The sequence below is a fragment of the Canis lupus genome, chromosome 13 (assembly GCF_048164855.1).
Source record: "Canis lupus baileyi chromosome 13, mCanLup2.hap1, whole genome shotgun sequence".
Taxonomy (NCBI): Eukaryota; Metazoa; Chordata; class Mammalia; order Carnivora; family Canidae; genus Canis; species Canis lupus.
This window is the reverse complement of record NC_132850.1, coordinates 57818722-57835426: the sequence shown is the minus strand read 5'-3', so window position 1 is coordinate 57835426 and position 16705 is coordinate 57818722. Positions and strand designations below refer to the sequence as shown.

Sequence of the window (16705 nt, the reverse complement as noted above, 5' to 3'; positions counted from 1 at the left end):
TAATCTTTAGCTGCTATTAGTAGAGTCTTTAAATTAAACTTTCTAGTTTTAAATGATTAGGTGGTGGGACTGAAATCATTCAAAGGTTAACTATTTTAGGGCTATGGAGAACTGGATTCAAGTCCTTCCATCATTATACATGTATGGTCTGAAACAAGTCAGTTATTTCCTTGAAGTCTCTTCACCTATGAAATAAAAATGAATAAAAAGCATAAGTAATACATCCCACCTCATGCCATATGGGGAATAAACTCTAGGAGACAAGACTGATGTAGGAATATCATTTAGATGACTATTGCAGTGTAGCCCAAATAAGAGAAGCATGGCCTGAACCATGCTAATGGCAGGGTGGATGGTGAGAAGTGCTCGTATTCAATACTTCTTGGACTTGTCAATGGATTGGGCAGGAATGTAATGGCAAAAGAGCAATCAGAGAAACTCCTTAAGTGCTTGGCCTGATCAGTCAAATGGCTGGTGTCACCATTAAAGAAGATAAGAGAGCCTGGGGGAGAGGCAGGTTTGGAGAAGGAGAAATCAAAAGTTCAGTTCTCAACATGTTAATTTGAAAGTTCCAATTCCATCTTCCATGTGGAGAATCAGAAAGAGAATTGGATATAGAGTCTGAAAATCAAGGCAGGGTCAGAGTCAAGATATAAATTTCAGAGTTATCAATATTTGATGACCTCCCAATATTTTAACAAAGGGTTCAAAAAGAGAATAGGATCAAGGAGCAGGCATTAACTAAATCACTCCAAAGCTTAAAGGTCCAGCAGAGGAGCCAGCAGGAAGAAACTGACAAGAAATCACCAACAAAGTCAACGAAAGGCCAAATAGTGTCAGGGAAACCAGGACAAGAAAGTTCCAGAAGCAACAAAACTCTAACTTTGAAAACCCAGACCAAGGCATCCCATTTGAAAGCAAAGATAAAGTCTGCCCCCATCCTAGTCTTAAAACAGCTAATCAGACATCATATAGTCAACGGAAACAGTTATCTCCTAAAAGTTAACTACACATGTTGTCAAACGAAGGAATGAGTGAATTCAAATTTTGGTTGAAACCGCTTTCAACCATCTGTGTGTTAAAGACTGATGCAACGGAATCCCGCTACAGGAGGCGTTTTCCACTATCAACACAAAACCTAGAAATTTAGAAATCAAGTCTTGTTGCCCAAAGCCATGGTGAGTGTGACTGGTACGAGGAAGAGCCAGCAGCTTGAACCCCAAACTCCCCTGAAGCAAGCAGGGCTGCTTCCTTCTGCCGCACGCTGCAATGGTTTCCAGCAGTTTTCAAAACCATTTAGGAACCCAGGGCAGCCAGCAGCTTCACGGATCACTGCCAACAGTTGAGCAATTCTACCTGAACCAAGCACACAGAAAGACTGAATAAAAACATCCATTCTCCTGATTCTGTACTTGCAGCACTTGCGCAAAACTCATATTCCAAAGTTCAGCATCAAGTTTTGTTTAGAAAGATAAAAGTAAAGATTTGCACTCTGAGAAAGTGACTTTTAACTAGAAAGGCACTGAAGTACCATGGAATGTGCTACAGACTCCAGAGCCCAGTAGACTGAGTTAATAATGACTTTTTGGCCTTACCTCTCTCCATTCGTCTGCCACTCTTGGAGCCAGACCCCCTAACGTGATCAGCTTTGTGGCTTAAACTGTTTTTGCAAGAACATCCTATCCTGAGGTCCTGTATTCTTGTCACTCAAGAGAGATTTAGCAAATTAGATAGACATATCACGGTCCACAGGAGGATTAATAGCGCTACTTAGCATTTCTTTATGTGGCACTTATATTCATGTTTATTGTCCATTCCTTACAGAATCCCTGCGAGGTAGGTGATCGCTGTTATCCTCAGAGTTCAGTGAGGTGGAATGACTTGCTTGGGGTTACACGATGACAACAACAACAACAACAGAGACAAGACAGAGTTGGGGCTTCAGTGCGCTACCTAGCCCAGGAGACACAGACTGCCGTTACGAGCAATCCATTAGCGGGAGCCAGGGCCTCCACACTCAGACAAGAAGGGAAAATCCTGCCGCCCTCCCACTCCCAGTACACTTCCCAAAGCAATCCCTCCCAAATACAAGGCCCAAGCGAGAATCCACACGGCAGTGCCCACTGAGCCGCAGGACGTATGCGGGGTGGTCATTCCCACTGCCCCCCACAACCTTATCCCTGTCCCCATGCATGGAAAGCCCATGGGAGCAGCAGCCTCCACTCTTTCCTGTGAGAGAAGAGTCAGGACCTGCACTATTTAAATCTCTCTCCTCCCCCAACACGTACATACACCTTCACACTGGAGCCGATACCACATCATATCTCTGGTTTAGAAATTGTTTATATCACTGTGTCTTCAGAAGCACTCACCAATTTGGTTTCTTCTCACTTAATTTCCTCTCCTCTGCACATATGGCAAGCTGTGCTTTCTGAAGCATGCTTTTCCCTGGGACACTTTTTATTCCCTTAGCTCTTGAATAGTGTCAATAGAATTTATTATCAAGTAAGTGCATCTTGGATTCATCCAAGTATGATTAGAACCGATGTGGCTTAATAAGAAGGCGATCTCACAAAGCAGCTCTATTTTAGTAGTAAGAACATGGACTTATGAATTGAGGAGACACGAGTTCAAATCTCTGCTCCTCGGGGCAGCCCAGGTAGCCCAGCGGTTTAGCGCCTGCTTTTGGCCCAGGGTGTGATCCTGGGGACCGGGGATCCAGTCCCACGTCGGGCTCACCTGCAAGGAGCCTGCTTCTTCCTCTGCCTGTGTCTCTGCTTCTCTCTCTGTGTCTCTCATGAATAAATAAATAAAATCTTTAAAAAAAAAAAAAATCTCTGCTCCAGCACTTACTGGCTATGTGATCTTTGTGAATCACCGAGTCTCTCTGAGCCATTGTTGTCTCACTTACAGATCTGGATGATAATAATATAACTGGTAGGGTGATCATGAGGAAATAATGATATAAGGCATGTACTCAATAAATAAAAATCATTTCTATTTTGTAATGTTCTTAGTTCTAAGAATTTAATTCTCCTAAAGCCAAATTCAAAAGTGCTCTGTGAGGATTAAATGAGCTCATATATGTAAAGTACCCTACACAGTCATAACACATAGACCTGTAGGCAATAAATATGATTTCCCCCTATGGGGGGGGGGGGGGCATTCTAGGAATGCTCTGCCCCAACCTAATTTTATTTTACATCTAAGGAAACTAAGGCTTATTCTCAATTATACAAGGTGGCATAGTTACCGTATCAGTTCTCAAGTCTGTGTCCTTTCTTGTCCAGTGAAAAGCTCGTGGCTCCTCTTGTTTATTAGAGAAGTACCTTTGAATGATAAACTCAGCAAATCCCACAGCTAAGATATTAAATAATAAAATAGTAATAATACTAAAGCTAAAACATAATTACTCTATATTATGTACCAGGCAGTGTCCTAAAGATTTACATATATTAACTACTTTAATCAAAATTTTAAACCCTTTAATAGTTTCAAAGCCTAGGTAGATATGGAATTGGCTTTGAGCCCTGTCCTCACCCTTTGCCTCACAGCACTGAAGCAGGTATGCTGGTTCCTGTAGGTTAAATAAACCAAAGTCCACAGACAAGGTGATAGTAGCAGTCACACCAGCATGTAGCACAATATGTCTTTTGCTAGCGATAGAGTTTTGGACAACTGCCCTGGCACGAGTCAGCAGCATGGATGTCCCCTGCTCGGCTTGATCTACCTTAAGCACCTTATCCAAAAGGCACCATACACTCCCAGGAAATACGGTCTATTTTAAAAGCCAAAGGAAAGAGGATTTTCCACACTGGTGCAATTGAGAGGCAGCAGGCCTGCCCGAGGCCAGACTGTAGCAGGAAAAGGCTCTGTGTTTTGTTGTGATTTCTTTCCTATGTGCATTCATCTTGGCCTGCCACACTTTTATTCCTATAACCCCAAGCCCTCTTCAGCCAAAATCAATCATGCATGCCCACTTGTGCGTGCGCGCGCACACACACAAACACACACACATACATATTCCCTCTCACACAGAAATGGAAACATGGCTCTGACTGCTCTTGGCATAAATTTTGGTTCAGCTTCATTAGGCTAACCATCTGGGTCATTTCAATTCTGTTTCCAGTCCCAAAATAATTGCAGCGTCTGAATCAGCCATTCTCTCTACCCTATCTTCCCAACACCCCTACCCCCTCCACCAGCTGCATAAATGTTAAACTTTTTAAAGAGAATATAATTAATGTTTTTGGAAGACTGGAGAATTTTTTAATCCACATAGGATCAGATGGTCAGAGGTCTAGAGTTAATCTTTATGTTGGTCAGAGCAAATGAAAGCCCATCCTGTCATGGAATAATTATTTAGAACTGTGCATTCTCTCCCCACCCCCACTTCTGATCTCTCTGAACTCTCTGATGTGACTAAGCTCATAATTGGGACAGCAGCCAACAAATAAAATGTGACTCTGTAATTTCATCTGCATCCATCCAAATTGTACTAAAACGGCTGCGAGGGCCTTTGGCCTCTCACTAACTGCTTGACTTTATTTATGCCAAAGGAAATGATTATAGTTTGGGTTAATATAATCAGCTGCAGGCCCTGTGAACCCCCAAGCTTGCAAAGGGTAAGCACCTAACATATACAGAAACACAGTTGTTGGAAGACACTGTCTATTAAGTTCTTCTATTACTGAGTTTTTAAACTGTGGGATTTTAAAGGGATTTTCTGTCTTTGCAGAAAACAAAGACAAGAAACTAAAATGAATCAGACAGGTCATGACAAATTCACCCGCCAATTACTTCATCTGACTACAGCCAAGTTAAAGCTGTCTTTAAAAATGTAAGGATGTAGCTACCTCTAAGATAAAGAGCATCATACATTAAAAAAAAAAAAAAAAGTTTCTTTTGTTGTTTTTGTTTGCTTGGCTGCTTTCTTCAATTGCTTACTCCTGCTAACTAATTTATTCATTTATCTAGCCAATATTTACTAATTTATTAATATTTATTACCACCTGCTAAAAGCTAAGGATAAAACTGCAGACAAGCTGGACATAATCTCTGTCACCACAGAGTTTATGGTCAAGTAAAAGATACAAAACAGTAAATAAGATTTTATGATAAAGCACAGTAACCACATGAAAGTGAAGTATAAGGTGTTATGGAGACACTAAGGAAGAGTAACCAACCCAGACTAGAGAAGTCATAAAAACATCTCAGGGAGAAAAAGGAACCTCGTGCACTGTTGGTGGGGATGTAAATTGGTGCAGCCACTGTGGAAAACAGTATAGAGTTTCCGCAAAACTTAAAAGTAGAAATAGCATATGATGCAGTAATTTTACCCCTGGGTATTTACCCAAAGAAAACAAAAGCACTAATTCAAAAAGATATATGTGCCCCTATATTGCAGCATTATTTACAATACCCAAATGATGGAAGCAGCCCAAGCATCCATTGACAGATGAATGGATAAAGATGTGACATATATGCATCTACATATAGAACAGAATATTACTCAGTCATTCGCAAAAACATGACTGACCTAGAGGGTATTATGCTAAGTGAAATTAGTCAGACGAAGGAAGACAAATACCATACAATTTCACTCATAGGTGGAAGCCAAAAGAAAACAAATGAATAAACAAAGAAACAAAAAGCAGAAACAGACTCATAAAAGCAGAGAATAGGGACGCCTGGGTGGCTCAGAGGTTGAGCGTCTGCCTTTGGCTCAGGGCATGACACCGGGATCCTGGGATCGAGTCCCACATTGGGCTCCCTGCGTGGAGCCTGCTTCTCCCTCTGCCTGTGTCTCTGCCCCCCCCCCCGTCTCATGAATAAATAAATAAAATCTAAATAAATAAATAAATAAATGCAGAGAATAAACTAGTGGTTACTAGAGGGGAAAGAGGGAGAGGGAGAGGCAAAATGGGGGAGAGGACTAAGAGATACAGGATTCCAGTTATGGACTGAATAAGTCATGGGGTAACAGTACAGCATAGGGAATGGAGTCAAAGGTGTTATAAGTGATGTATGGTGACAGATGGTAGCTACCCTGCAGTGAGCATGAGCATGGCATAAGGTATAGACTTGATAAATCATTACGTGGTACACTTGAAATTAATGTAATATTGTCTGTCAATTATACTTCAATTAAAAAAATTTTTTTCAGGGAAATCTATCAGGGAAAACCTGATGGATGGACAAGAATTAAGCTGATAGGCATGCTTTGTGTCTTTTCAGGCTTCTCTAACAGAATATCATAGACTGGATGGCTTAAACAACAAACATTTCTAATAGTTCTGGACGCTAGAAGTCCAAGATCAGGCCTGGTTCTTTCTTGGCTGTGCCCTCACACGGCGTTTCTTGGGGGCTACACTCAGAGACAGAAAGATCACACGTCTCTTCCTCTTTTTATAAGTACATACGTATCTTCACGACCACTTCACTCTCATGTCCTAATCTAACCTAATTGCCTCTTAACAGCTTCAACTCCAAATGCTATCACATTGGGAGCTATAGTTTCTATATATTAATTTGGGAAGGACACATTCAATCCATAGCAGTTTGGAAACATATTCCAGGCCGGAAAAACATAGGATATGCAGAATTCCAGAGGCTGGAGAGATCAAGACTCATTCCAGGATTTATCCAGAATTTTAAAGTGTGAAGAAAGAAGTAGAAAAGAAGCTTGAGCAGCAAGAGGTGAGAGGAATAGAATTCTTTTTAATTTTTTTTAAAAGATTTTATTCTCATTCATGAGAGACACACACGAGAGACAGAGAGAGAGAGAGAGAGGCAGAGACACAGGCAGAGGGAGAAGCAGGCTCCATGCAGGGAGCCCGATGTGGGACTCAATCCCAGGACCCCGGGATCATGCCCTGGGCCGAAGGCAGATGCTCAACCACTGAGCCCCCCAGGCATCCTGAGAGGAATAGAATTTATACCAAGATCAAAGGTCTGCATTTTCAGAGTAGACAAATACCCTAATTAGATTTTGGTGACCAAAAAACTATTCTGTCAAATATGTTAAGAGGGAATTCGATGGGAGCAAATTAAAAGCAGTGAATTAGTAAACATAAGGATTAAGTTTGAGAATTAGTGAAACTGAGGACTCTGAGGGGCACCTGGGTGGCTCAGTCAGTTAAGCATCTGCCTTTGGCTCAGGTCATGATCTTGGGGTTCAGGGATCCAGCCCCGGAGTCGGTCTCCCAGCTTGGCAGGGAGCTTGCTTCTCCCTCTCCCTCTGCTCCTCCCTACCACTCATATCTATTCTCTCTCTCCCTCTCAAATAAATAAAAACTTAAAAAAAAAAAAAAAAAAAAAAAAACTTGAGGACTCTGATATCCACAGATTACGGTTTTGCTCTAATGAGTTCAAAGGATACATTTTCAACAAAGGACATCAGAGGATATTAGGCTATAGAATGTTCAGTGAGCCTCCCACTTATTTATTGGAAATGTCCCTGGTTGGTGGCAATGGTAGTCATCTATCTGTCCACAGTTAGGTCTTCCAGACCTTAGGACATTCCAGGCAAGGATTTAGCACTTCATATTCCCCAACCACAACCACTTTATACTTCAGTAGAATTAACGTCTATGGGTGCAAACACCATCATTAGCAAACCCTGCTACCTGAATTTAGCATCTGGACTCCAAGTATAATTTCTGAAAAAGCCACCTTCACATCCTGATAATTGCCCACAAATCATATAATCACTATAAGGAATCACACAAGTATAATTACACTGTAGCTCTAAAGTAATGACTGATTTGTGGGCCTGTGCTGTAACTCACCTCCCAATTTACAATGCACAGGAGGGTGTGAGCAGGAAGGTTTGAGGAGGGCCCACCACAAACATGAGACTAGTTAGGAGGCTGGGGAGATGAGGGGTGATCTCAACTCACATGGTAATGATAGGAACCAAATTGAAGACAGCTCATAGAGTCAAGATCCATTTAAAGATAGAAACTGGTAAATTGGATATAGGGGAAGACAGATTTCTAGGAACTATTTCTTTATTAAGATAGAATTAACATTATACTAGTTTCAAGTGTACAACTTAATTATTCCATATATGTGTATATGGTGAGACGATCACCATGGTAAGTCTAGGTAACATCCATGACCACATCTAGTTATAAATTTCTTTTTTCTTGTGATGAAATTTTTAAAAATCTTTCAAAAGAACTTTTAAGAAGCATATTTTTAAATTAAGACTTGGCCATCTATATAGCTGGAATCTCACAGTTTCTTCTGTGTTTTTTTAGACTTTCATGCATTCCAAAGTCTATCAACGCCAAAGTGTAGTTAAATGTTTTCCCAGCAAAGATTGTTAGGCCAGTATGGCAGATGAGGAACAAAATAATGAAACAAGAGATGTTTATTTTCTTTTTCCCTTTATGTCTTTCAGCTCCTTCTTTGCCTTCCAGGAGCTCCCAGCCTCTAATCACTTGGGGACTTAGGGGACACTGATCCTGGTGTCTCCAAACCACTCTTCAGCTTTCTTGTCTTGGAAAATTACAGACTCTTCTGCTCTGCTCACACCCATTCAAAAATAACTCTGTCCTTAGCTGCCAGGTGGGAAGGAAAGCTAGTATCAGTTCCACAGCTAATAATGGTTTATATTTATACCATATTTTAAGTCCCTCACCAGCTGATGACAGAGTTACTTTTATCTGAACCTCTGTTTGCTTGTCTGTAAAACTAAGTGATTCAAGCAGATTCAGATGTTATAAATTCAAATAGAGGTTGTGTGTAATGTGGATAAATAAAGCAAACTGAGGTGTTATGTAGTGGGGAGGGGTGGTTTCTTTGGGGACTGTTCTGAGAGTTGTATCCTCAGTTTCAAACGGAAAAAACACTTTACTGATATTATTAAAATCCATAGAAACAGGAAGAAGAAAAGGGAAATCTGCACATAAATGAGCACAATAGTAATCAGGAAAGGAGAATGAGACAAAGTTCTATCAAATCAGGTACTTACAACATCCAACCTCACTAGCTGGGGAAGCCCCTTGAAGATAACCAGGCTGGAGTCCTGTTTGAGAGGCCTAGGTGATGTGTCCTCCCATCAGGGAAATTTCCAATTGACCATAGGGCTATGTTTATAGGCAAATGGCGGGGTCTGAGGTTAAACATTTGTTCACCTACATGTAATTTGGAACGAGCTGATTCTATGTTATCACATCTTTGCATATTCAAGGAGTCTGGGTTAGGTGTGCTTGTCTCCCCTCCCAGATTCCATTCTGGGGAGCCAGCCCAGCCTGGAGCCAGTGGGGATATAAGGCAAGAATTACAGCTCTCAGCCTCCAGACCAGAAGGGCCATTTCTGACCTAGAGGCCAGCTAATATCAACTAACCAGCTTCCAAGGTCTCTTATGCAGCACAAATCTCACAAACATTCTTTGGCCTGCCTAAGTATATGCAGGTCAGGGCTGTCGGTTATGCAGGACAAATCACAGAAACCTCCATCCATACAATACAGGGATTTAGCGAGCTCTTACCCCACATAAAGGAAGCAATCTAGGGGCGGCTGGGTGGCTGAGTTGGTTAATCATCTGACTCTTGATTTTGGCTCAGGTCATGATCTCAGAATTGTGAAATCAAGTCCTATATTGGGCTCTGCAGTGGGCATGGGACCTGCTTAAGATTCTCTCTCTCCCTCTCCCTTTCCCTCTCCCTCTACCTTTCTTAACCAGCACCCTGCCCCCATGCTTGCACACATATGCACTCCCTCTCTCTCTAAAAAATTAAAATAAATAAATAAAAGGAGCAGCCTGTATTCTGCTTCAATTAACTATTGTCCTACAAGCTCAATGTTGTCAATACTTTCCACTTTTTTCAAGATAATTTGGAAATGCAGATTTCTAAAGTAATTATCCAATTTCAAAAATTTAGCAATATGACTAATTAGATTTTTTTATTTGTGAGCCAACACTGTTAAGCCAAACAAAACACATCTGCTGGCCAAATTTTGCCTGTAAACTACCAGTTGGAACCCTCTAGATTACATAGTTTCTAAGGCTTTTTCTGTCCCTTAACTGTGGGAAAATCTAAGACGACATCACTTTTAGGATCTAATCTAGATAAACAAAAGTTTGCACCAATGGGTTGTTCTGAGTGTGCTTCAGATTTCAGCAAAAAATACTTCTTCAGTACATATGATTAACTTCATTTTTGTTGACCTTATAACAGTATAAGGTATGAGGCTGTCCAAAGTGGCAGACGATGAAATTCGTAATTTATCAGAATAAACAAATTATTGCTTTTACCTTGACCCAAATTTATTTATTTATTTATTTATTTATTTATTTATTTATTTATAGATTTTATTTATTTATTCCTGAGAGACACAGAAAGAGCAAGAGGCAGAGACACAGGCAGAGGGAGAAGCAGGCTCCACGCAGGGAGCCTGATGCGGGACTCGATCCCAGGTCTCCAGGATCACGCCCTGGGCTGGAGGCAGGCGCCAAACCACTGAGCCACCCAGGGATCCCCTCTGACCCAAATTTAAATGATGTTTATTGATATTAAAATCAATGTTATCAGGATAATACTATATTGAAACAATGTGCACCCACAGATAATATGATATTCAACAGTGAAAATGTAAGACCAGGAACAACACAAAGATGTCTACTCCTGCTACTTTTATTCAACATAGTATTGGAAGTCTTAGCCAGAGCAATCAGGCAAGAAAAATAAATAAAAAGCCTCAAAATTAGAAAGAAAAACTAAAACAGTCACTATTTGCAAATGACATGATACTACTATACATAGAAAACCTTACAGATCCACCAAAAAACTGTTAGAACCAATAAGTGTAAAGTAACAGGATACAAAATTAATATCTAGACAACTGTTGCTTTTCTACGCACAAATAATAAATGATCAGAAAGAGAAATTAAGAAAACAATCCCATTTATAATTGCTTTAAGAAGAATAAAATACCTAGGAATGCATTTAACCAAGGAAGTGGAAGACCAGTATACTGAAAACTGTAAGACATTATGAACTATTAGGACTTCATCAGGAAGGACAAAAAGCTTCTGCACAGCAAAAGAAACAGTCAACAAAACCAAAAGACAACCTACAGAATGGGAGAAGATATTTGCAAATGACATATCAGATCAAGGGCTAGTATCCAAGATCTAAAAAGAACTTATTAAACTCAACAGCAAAGAAACAAACAATCCAATCATGAAATGGGCAAAAGACATGAACAGAAATCTCACAGAGGAAGACATAGACATGGCCAACATGCTTATGAGAAAATGCTCCGCATCACTTGCCATCAGGGAAATACAAATCAAAACCACAATGAGATACCACCTCACACCAGTGAGAATGGGGCAAATTAACAAGACAGGAAACAACAAATGTTAGAAAGGATGTGGAGAAAGGGGAACCCTCTTGCACTGTTGGTGGGAATGCAAACTGGTACAGCCACTCTAGAAAACAGTGTGGAGGTTCCTCAAAGAGCTAAAAATAGAGCTATCCTATGACTGGGGATTTACCCCAAAGATACAGATGCAAGAAACACTGGGACACCTGCACCCCCCAATGTTTATAGCAGCAATGTCCACAATAGCCAACCTGTGGAAGGAGCCTCGGTGTCCTGTGACACATGAATGGATAAAGAAGATGTGGTCTATATATACAGTGGAATATACTCAGCCATCAGAGAGGATGAATACCCAACCATTTGCTTCGACATGGATGGAACTGGAGGCTATTATGCTGAGTAAAATATGTCAATCTGAGAAGGACAATCATCATATGTTTTCATTCATATGGAGAATATAAGAAATAGTAAAGGGATTATAAGGCAATGGAGGGAAAATGAGTGGGAAAAATTAAAGAGGGTGACAAACCATGAGAGACTCCTAACTCTGGGAAATGAACAAGGGGTAGTGGAAGGGGAGGCGGGCAGTAGGATGGGGTAACTAAATGATGGGCACTGAGGAGGGCACCTGACAGGATGAGCACTGCATGCTATACTATATATTGGCAAATCGAACTCCAATAAAAAATATACAAAAATTAATTTTAAAAAATTAAAATAAAAATTTAAAAATTGTAAGACATAAATGAAAGAAGTTGAAAAAGACAAGTGTAAATGTAAAGATATTCCATTCTTTTGCAATGGAAAAATTAATATTGTCAAAATGTTCATACTACTCAAAGCAAACTATAGATTCAGTGCAATCCCTATCAATATCTCAATAGCATTTTTCTTTTTATAAGATTTTATTTATTTATTCATGAGAGACACAGATTGAGAGAGAGAGAGAGAGAGAGGCAGAGACACAGGCAGAGGGAGAAGCAGGCTCCATGCAGGGAGCCCAACATGGGACTCGATCCAGGGACTCCAGGATCAGGCCCTGGGCTGAAGGCAGTGCTAAACCGCTGAGCCACCTGGGCTGCCCATCAATAGCATTTTTCAGAGAACTAGAACAAATAATCTTAAAATTTGTATGGAACCACAAAAGATCCCACATAGCAAAATCAATCTTGAGAAACAATGAAGATGTTGGTATCACACTCCCTAATTTCAGACTATACTAAAAAGGTATAATAATCAAAACTATGGTACTGGCGCAAAAACAGACACAGAGATCAGAGGAACAGAATTGAGAGCCCAGAAATAAATTTACACATGTGCAGTCAATTAATTTACAACAAAGGAGCCAAGAATATATAATGTAGAAAAGACAATCTCTTCAATAAATGATGTAGGAAAACTGGACAGCTGCATATAAAAAGGAACTAGACCACTATCTTACACCACATACAAAAATTAACTCAAAATGAAATAAAAACTTGAATATAATACTTGAAACCATAAAACTCCTAGAAGAAAACAGAGGCACTAAGTTCCTTGACATCAGTTTTAACAATTTTTTTTTTTTTTTTTAAGGGCAAGGCATATAAAAGCCAAAATAAACTACTGGAACTATATCAAACTAAAAAGCTTCTGCACAGCAAAGGAAGTCATCATCAAAATGAAAAGGCAATCTACTGAATGAGAGAAGATATTTGCAAATCATATATCCTATGAGGGGTTAATATCCACAATATGTAAAGAACTCATACAGCTCAACAACAACAAAAATTCTCAATTTAAAAAACGGGCAGAGGATCTGAATAGACATTTTTTTCAAAGAAGACATACTGATGGCCAACAGGCATATGAAAAGATGCTCAGCATCACCAATTATCAGGGAAATGCAAATCAAAACTGCAATGGATATCACTTCAAATCTGTTGAATAACTATTATCAAAAAAGAAAGAAGAAAGAAAAGGAAAGAAAGAAAGAAAGAAAGAAAGAAAGAAAGAAAGAAAGAAAGAAAGAAAGAAAGAAAGAAAAGAAAGAAAGAGAGAAAGAGAGAAAGAGAGAAAGAGAGAAAGAGAGAAAGAAAGAAAGAAAGAAAGAAAGAAAGAAAGAAAGAAAGAAAGAAAGAAAGAAAGAAAGAAATTAAAAGAAAGGGCAAATGTTGGCAAGGATATAGAGAAAAGGGAACCATTACACATTGTAGTTGGGAAGGTAAACTGGTGTAGCACTATGGAAAACAGTATGGAGATTCCTCAAAAAAATAAGAATAAAATAGCATATGATCCACCTATACCACTTCTTGGTATTTATCCAAGGAAAGTAAAAGCACTAACTGGAAAAGATATATGCACCCCTGTGTTCACTGCAGCACTATTTACAATATCCAAGGTTTGTAAACTATCTAAGTGTCCATTAAAGATGAATGGATAAAGAAGATGTGATATATACATACCATGGAATACTACGCAGCCATAAAAAAGAAGGGAATCTTGCCATTTGCAGCAATATAGATGAATTTTGAAGATAGTATGCTAAGATAAATAAGTCAGACAGAGAAAGACAAATACCATATAATTTCACTCAGGGTGAGGGTGCGCTGGTCAGAAATGGCCAGTCATATGAAGAATCTAAAAAACAAAACAAACAAACAAATTTCATAGATACAGAGAATAGATTACAGGTTATCAGAGGAAAAGGGCCTTGGGAGGTAGGTGAAATGGGTAAAGGGGGTTAAGTGTATGTAACAGATGGTGCCAAGATTTTTTGCGGTTATCACTTTGTAGTATACACAAAAATCGAATTACTCTATTGTACACCTGAAACAAATATATGACAATTTTACTTCAATTAAAAAAAAAGACATGTGAACAGATTTTTTCAGTTATGAAACTTGAAAATAATAATGGAGTTTTTTGTTGTTTTTTTTTTAAATATCAATCTTATTATTTCTCACTATTCTGAGTTAGCCAGGCAGTTCTTCTAGTCTGGGCCAGTGTGGCTAGTCTCTGGTCAGCAGGTGGCTGGCCTCATTCTCATGGGCAGCCTGTCTGGGCTAATGAGTCTTGGCTGGAACACTTTCTGCTCTGTATGATCTCTCATCCTCTCATCCTAGACTTATTCACATAGTAGTAGTCTTAGGATTCTAGAAAGAGAAAGAGACAGCAAACCAATTGGATATTCCATGTTACACATTCAGCCGTTGTAAGTATTTGAATTTGTAGCATCTAATCTACTCCAAGTTCTTTCTAAGTCTCTGGTTTTGTCCTGTCTGATAATGTCCTACTGGTTGGACCTCAGATTCTTTCTCTCTCCCCCACACATCTGCCTCCCAAGTAACCAGGCTTACCAATAGCAAGCAAGAATGGCCTCCTTGTACGATCTTAAGGAATGTGCAATTCTGTGACACCATCACTGCTAAAGAAGAATACATATTTTATTTTATTTTATTTTATTTTATTTTATTTTATTATTTTATTTTATTTTATTATTTTATTTATTTTATTTTTCTTCTAAAGCTGCCTATGTTGCATTGTGCTGTGAGGTACTTGGTAAGGGTGTCTCTTCTCCAGATTTCAGGTGGGGACAGATCTCTGTTTGGTTGGATGGCCCCTCAACTTAGGTTCTGATGATTTTATAAGCCATCTTGTCCTCCACCTAAAGAGCTATGGCACTGGATCTTGTTTGAAATATTCAGGGCCCACCTAGTTCCATCCCTTCTGATCTTTCTCTTTTGGTCTTCTTAGAGTAGGATGGTCCTTCCCTTTATCAGAGGGAAAAATTTCTTAAATCATTTTCCCTATCTTCTGCTCTAGGAATTAAACATTCCTCCAAGCATTGGCTCAATATCTTTCCATTTGAGTCTTGAACAAGGTCTAATTTGCGTTAGGTCAGTGTGAGATCTAAAGGTCAAACTCAGAGCTTCAATTTTATGACTATTTAGGAGGTCAGATAGGAAATCTTCATGAAGGCTCTCTCTTCAATAGAGGTTATCCAATAATGAGAAGAATAAAGTGTTAATTTTCTAAATAAGCTAATCATTGCTTCTATCTTGGCACACATTCAAATGGAGTTTAACCATATTAAAAATTAATGTCATCTGGATGCAACCATGTGCAAATAGATTTTGTCTACTTATGAAATTTGGAAATGATAAGATACTGCAAGGTGTTTCTTAGTGCCTATAAAATGACTTCAATAACTTTGGTTGCCATCATATGCAACCTTTGTTCAAATTGTTTGCATATAATACCCTGAGTCTGTTAGAAAGAAAAAAGAAACATTAACTCAGTCACTATTTTGCATGACATGCTGTTTAATTCTGTTTTCAACTTGTTCAAAACAGTTTCTTGGGATTGCTGAGTAGTTTCAAAAATTATACTTGTTAATTGTTCCTAAGAAAGTGGTGGCTTTAGCATGCTATTTTTATAATCTATGCATTCAAAAGTTATTTACATATGAGTTTTTATAAAAGTATAGAGATAGCTGGCCAGAAATTTAGTACTAAACTCCTAAACTATGGATAAACTTAATAGCAACTCTATCATTTCAACCCAGCCGAATGTGTCCACCATAATCCATAAAGCGTCTTTAGCCCATGATGCTATAAGAAAAGTCAATTAATATTTTGGAGATTGAATCCTCCCATTATCTACCACTGAGGCTACTGTTCACTAAAACATTTTTGCCATTTGTTACATGTCATCACTAAACTATTTTTCATCATATAGTTGTATGTTTTTTTAGCTGGCTGTAAGGACCCAGCAAGAAACATCATTTCTGAGAAGTGAAGAGAAAATACACAAGAAGCAGGAGAGAAAACAGTAATTTGAGTGCTTCTCAGAAAACAAACATCAATAGAACATAGTATCTTAAACTATGTATGCTGCTGCTGGCTGGCCTCATTCCGCTCCAGGCACTACAGGTTAGGAAAAACACGAGCAAGTGCAGTTCACTCATATGGAGAAAGTACTGAAAATGATACCATGTTTAAAAAATAAAATAAAGACCTATGAGAGGGCATAATTCAATTAACAAACAGAAGATCTGCAGTGTGGTTACTTTTACACGTCTACTTGACTGGGCTAAGAGTTACCCAGACAGTTGGTAAACCGTCATTTCCGGGTATATCTGTCAAAGTGTTTTCAGAAGAGATTAACATTTGAATCAGTAGATTGAAATAAAGTCACCCTCACCAATGCAGGTGGATATCATTCAATCTACTGAGGGACTGAGCAGAACAAATGGTCGAGGAAGGGTCAATTCACTCTCTCTGAGACATCCATCTTCACACCATCGACCTTTAGATGCCAAAGCTTACACCATCAGCCCCAGATTTGGGGGCCTTTGAACTTGGCCTAGGACTTACACTATCA

General features: G+C 39.1%; 1 long non-coding RNA gene across 1 annotated transcript in view; it reads right to left on the bottom strand.

Moving 5' to 3' along the window:
* The window catches only part of LOC140602258 (uncharacterized), a 113134-nt gene extending 104054 nt beyond the window's left edge, over positions 1-9080 (bottom strand). Inside the window, exon 1 of the long non-coding RNA XR_012005229.1 lies at positions 8981-9080. This is a non-coding gene — a long non-coding RNA (uncharacterized lncRNA). The remainder of the gene's footprint in view (positions 1-8980) is intronic.
* Positions 9081-16705: the final 7625 nt, after the last annotated feature.